We start from the raw sequence: 6,000 nt of genomic DNA, 5'->3' as shown, positions 1-6,000 counted from the left end.
AAGAATGGTGAGGAACATGACGTCGACGTATGGCAAGAAATGGTTCAAACAACAGTCTTAAATGTGTCTGTTTCAACAGAAGCTTATAAAACAAACCAAAGAGTGGAAAATAAACTACGTTATTAAAGAGAGCTGGCATGGAACAGAAGAAAGAACTTAAGATCTAATCAACATAATGGAAATGTCGAGTCAAAACACACAACTTCAAGGGAACCCCAACTTCAAACCCAATTGCAAACTAAAGTTTGTATATAACAATTGTGTGAACATCGTTTTCTACAGTTCGTGGCAGATATATACTCAGAATAATATTTCAAAGCATACATGAATGGTGTTTCAAAAAAAAAAAAGCATACGTGAATGATGCTTTGACTTTTAGGAAGAGTCAGAATTCGTATTTTTACATTTAAACTGCCAGATATAGTGTAAAAAAAATAGAGAATAAATAATGCAAAAAACAGCTAACCATGTCAAGAAAGATCTAGCCGATGAAGGTTTCTCTTTGACCTAAGAAACTTCAAACCACAATCAAATGGATCAAAAAATCAATTTTGAACTTATTATTGAATAAAACATACGAACCCGGCGCGTAGCGCCGGAATATCTACTAGTATACATAATAATAATAACAAAGACCAATACAGTCGTTGACTCGTTGTCTTTTTGTTTAAATTACCAAACACCAACTTATTCAATCAATTAATATATTAATAGATAATAACAAAACAAATGTCGCAAAAATCCAAATTATATAAATAGAAGATGATGAAAGTGAAAAAGTAAAAATAAAATAAGTAATAATTTATGATTCATTAAAATTATTAGTCATGGGCATTCGGTTTCAACCAAAGAGTGAGGATCTTTGATATTATCTTATAGTCTGATACCAGCTTCGGGCTCTGGACCTTCAGTATAAGTCTCACGGGGGTGTTGTTAATCTGCTCCGGGAGGACGCCCGTCCTGAAGAACTCTTTCGTCTCTTTGACGATAATAGGGCCTACTGTAGACTAGTTTGACTGGAAAAAACATGCCGAGAACCCATCTGGTCCGGGTGCTTTCTCCTGATGGATCGAGAACATAGCCACTCTAATCTCCTCCGCTGTTGGTATCTTGATCAGTAGTTCATTAGTTTCAGCTGAGATATACGGGGAGATGGCTTGCGTTCAACAATAGTGATACGTATGAGGCTCGCAGGCCTCCTATCCTTTACCAATATCACAGAAAGAATAAGAAGGGCGCGGCTCCAACTTGATAGGGAAGCGGCTGATTCTAGAAGGTGAGGTGGCACTTATCTAGAAGGGGAATCTTTGAATAACCACTTGAGGGGAACATCACACGTACCGGAGGGAACATCGCACGTACGAGCCTAACAGAATGCGAGTGACGTGTTATCTTTTACGCTTATCTTATTTATATGACTATGAACATGAGAAATGGTATCGAGTGTTTGAGTCGATCATAGTGTAGGAGCTGAGAAACCTCCTGTGAAACTTTCTCTGGGGTTGTAAACACTTGATCGATTGATTCAATAATACACTTGTTTTCTCTAGATCATTGTTTTTATTTCTTCTCGTAACAAACTTGGTATCAGAGCAAGGTTGTGACCTGAGATCAAGCATGGCGCCAGTGAAGAAGAACGATGAGAAGATCTCCGAGCTCGCTGATCGCATGGATGAGAGGATCGACGCGATCGAGAAGGAGGTAGGGAAGATCTCGTCATTGGAGAGGTGTATGGAGAGCATGATGACGGAGATGAAGCTGATGACCGGTGAGTTTGGGAAGATCCGTCTTGGACTGACAGAACAAACCAAGGAGAAGGATCGGCGGGAAGAAGGGCCGCTCTCCTCTGGTTTGGTCTCTCATCCAGCGGGTGTTTTCAACGCACCGGTCTATCCAGGAGAAGGATCGGGGAAAAGTATCGAGGGAGGACCAAGGCACCATGGGGAGGCAAGGTACGTGGGTGAGTCAAGGTTGGAGGGTGACTCGTTCACGGTACAGCCGCCACCGTGGAGAGCCTTGGAGGATCGAAATTTTTCACTGTCTCGACGGATGGAGATACCGCTGTTCGACGGCACCGAAGCGGAGGGGTGGATACTGAGGATCGATCAATACTTTGAAATCGGAGACTTTACGGAGGCAGACAAGATGAGGGCGGTGCGACTGTGCTTCACCGGCGAAGCGTTATCTTGGTACCGTTGGGAGCGAAATCGAAACCCATTTGAGTGTTGGGAGCAAATGAAAGATAGGGTGCTCCAGCAGTTCTCAACCGTACGCGACACGAGCGTGGGCGAGAGGTTGCTAAGCTTAAGACAAACGGGCTCCGTGAAGAAGTTTCGGAAAGAGTTCATCGCGCTCGCATCCAACGCCCCAGAGATTCCCGATTCAGTGTTGGTGATAGCTTTCCAGAACGGACTGCGTCCTAAGATTCGAGCGGGGGTGAAGCTGATGGAACCGCGGGGGTTGGAGAAGATAATGAACGTGGCGGAGTTGGTCGATGAATGGTCCGGAGAAGGGGACTCGTCGGAGAAGGGAGAAGGGAACGATAGCCAAACGGGCCGGGCCAGTAACGGGCGATTTCAGGCCCAAGGAAGCCGTGGGAGCGTTCAAGGAAGTTCGGGCCAAGGGAGTGGACAGAATAAGCCCAAACCCAACACACCCACGACAACCACCAACAACGGAGGTCAGAAGCCACATAATAGGCTCAAGCCACCGTTCCGGAACCTGACACCGGAGGAAGTCGCTAAGCGGAAGGCGGACGGCCTCTGCTTCCGCTGCGATGAGAAGTACCGGTACAACCACAGGTGTGCGCGACCGGAGCTGTTGGTACTTATGCTGCTAGAAGATGGAACGGAGATTGACGTATCTGAATGTTCCGTCGAATTGGCAGAGACGGCGGTGGAAGAGGAAGGGGAGCTTGCAGAGATTTCGATTAGTTCAATGATGGGGATCTCATCATCGAAAACCATCAAGCTAGAGGGAACAATTCAAGGCGAGAAGGTGGTGGTTCTGATTGACAGTGGCGCAACCCACAATTTTGTGTCAACGGAGGTCGTGAAGAGATTGAACCTGACCATCGATAGTGCTAAAGCGTACAACGTACTGACGGCGGGAGGTATCACGATAAGAGGAGCAGGAACGTGTCCTGACGTGAGGTTGGAGTTACAAGGATGTTCAATCACCTCAAGCTTTCTGCCAATTGAATTGGGGAGCGCAGATGTGATCTTAGGGATCCAATGGTTGGAGACGTTGGGCGATACGAAGGTCAACTGGAAGTTGCAGGTGCTTAAGTTCAAGATTGGAAACAACAAGTATAGACTGGTGGGGGATCCTAGTCTCTGCTGCTCACCAATCTCAGCAAAAGCCATGAGGAAAACAATGGAACAAGAAGGAGAGGTAGTGTTGGTGGAGTACTACGGGTTGCAAGTTGAGAAACCAGTGGTGAAAGGACCACTCGCACCACAACTGACCTCGTTACTGGAGGCTTATGCGCCGGTCTTTGAGGAACCCAGGGAGTTACCACCCTCTAGAGGAAAGGAGCATGCCATTGTGCTCAAACCTGACGCAGAACCAGTGAGTGTGCGTCCTTTCCGATACCCGCAGATACAAAAGGAGGAGATAGAGAAACAGGTCACTACGATGCTGGCTGCGGGCATTATACAGGAGAGTAGTAGCCCTTTTTCCAGCCCTGTCTTGTTGGTTAGAAAGAAAGATGGAAGCTGGAGATTCTGCGTCGACTACCGCGCCTTGAACAAAGTCACAGTGGCTGATTGTTACCCGATTCCGATGATTGACCAGCTGCTTGACGAGTTGCAGGGGGCAGTGGTATTTTCGAAATTGGATCTGAAGGCGGGGTATCACCAGATCTTAGTGAAGACCGGTGACGTACCGAAGACAGCGTTTCGCACGCATGATGGTCATTACGAGTTCTTGGTAATGCCCTTCGGACTCTCTAACGCACCAGCAACATTCCAATCTCTGATGAATGATGTGTTCCGGGGCTATTTGCGCAAGTTCGTCCTCGTCTTCTTTGACGACATCCTCGTCTACAGCAAGACTTTGGAGGAGCACACTGAGCATGTTAGACTGGTGTTGGAGGTATTGCAACAACACAAGTTGTATGCTAACAAGAAGAAATGCGAGTTTGGCAGCTCTGCCGTGGAGTATCTGGGTCACATCATCTCAGCAGAGGGCGTGGCTGCAGATGAGGGCAAGATACAGGCCATGAAAGATTGGAAGGAACCACGAAATGTGAAGGATTTACGGGGATTTTTGGGGTTGACCGGCTACTACCGCAAGTTTGTGCTTGGGTATGGAGATATAGCTCGACCTCTTACGGGGTTACTCAAGAAGGATCAATTCGCTTGGGGGCCAGTACCAGCAAAGGCCTTTCAACATCTAAAACACGCGATGTCGACAGTACCGGTGCTAGCGCTACCTGATTTCAATGAGTTGTTTGTGGTGGAATCAGATGCATCGGGATTCGGTCTGGGCGCGGTATTGATGCAGAAGCAGAGACCTCTTGCTTACTTCAGCCAGGCTCTCACTGACAGGCAACGGATGAAGTCGGTCTACGAAAGGGAACTCATGGCCATCGTTTTTGCTATCCAAAAATGGCGACACTACTTGTTGGGGCGCAGGTTCCTGGTCCGTACCGATCAAAAGAGCCTGAAGTTTCTGCTGGAGCAGCGCGAAATTAATGTGGAATATCAGCGGTGGCTTACTAAGTTATTGGGGTTCGATTTCGAGATCCAATACAAGCCAGGCTTGGAGAATAAGGCGGCCGATGCACTATCAAGGAAAGCGTTTGGACCAGAGGTTTTGGCTTTATCAGTACCTATTGCCCTACAGATGGAGGATATCAATAGAGCGGTTGAGGTTGACTCGGAGATGGGACAGATTGTCCGAGATCTGAAGCAAGACAGCAAAGCGCACCCTGACTTCACACTGGTCCAGGGGAGGCTCCTACGCCAGGGTAAGCTGGTTATCCCAAAAGATGCGAGTTTGGTGGGATTAATACTCAACGAGCTCCATGATGGGAAACAAGGGGGTCATGGCGGTGTGCTGAAAACGCAGAAGCGCATCGGAGAGATCTTTTACTGGAAGGGGATGATGACTGACATACGGCGTTATGTCGCAGCGTGTCAGGTCTGTCAGCGGAACAAGTATTCTACGTTGGCTCCTAGTGGTCTCCTTCAGCCCCTGCCGATTCCACTCAATGTTTGGGAAGACGTGTCCATGGATTTTATTGAAGGGTTGCCCAAGTCAGAGGGTTACAACGTTGTGCTGGTTGTCGTCGACCGTTTCTCCAAGTACGCTCACTTCTTGGGAATGAAACACCCTTTCACTGCAGTGGACGTAGCGGTGTTGTTCATTCATGAGATAGTCAGGCTACATGGTTTCCCTAAAACGATCGTATCGGATCGAGATAAGGTATTCACGGGATTGTTTTGGAAAGAGCTGTTTCGCTTGGCGGGAACAAAGTTGTGTTTCAGTACTGCCTACCACCCACAGTCAGATGGGCAAACAGAGGTGACAAACAGGGGATTGGAGACATACTTGCGGTGCTATGCAAGTGAGAAGCCTCGCACTTGGGGTCAGTACTTGGCATGGGCAGAGTATAGCTACAACACATCTTTTCACTCCGCTATTTCGATGTCACCTTTCAAAGCTGTCTATGGGAGAGACCCCCCTGTGCTGTTGGGTTATGAGTCGGGCTCTACTAGCAATGCGGACTTGGAAAAGCGTCTGAAGGGTAGAGATGAACACTTGGCACTGATCAGGCAACATCTGCACAAAGCTCAACAGACTATGAAAAACAGGGTTGATGCACGTCGCCGGGAGGTGGAGTTTCAGGTCGGCGAGAAGGTGTTCCTCAAACTTCGCCCTTACCGTCAGCAAACGTTGGCCCGTCGTGCCAATGAGAAGCTTGCCGCGCGATTCTACGGACCTTATGAGATCGCTGCGCGGGTGGGACCAGTGGCATATCGTCTGTCTCTACCA

Source organism: Brassica napus, chromosome A2 (genome assembly GCF_020379485.1).
Source record: "Brassica napus cultivar Da-Ae chromosome A2, Da-Ae, whole genome shotgun sequence".
NCBI lineage: Eukaryota > Viridiplantae > Streptophyta > Magnoliopsida > Brassicales > Brassicaceae > Brassica > Brassica napus.
Note: the sequence above shows the minus strand (reverse complement) of the source record.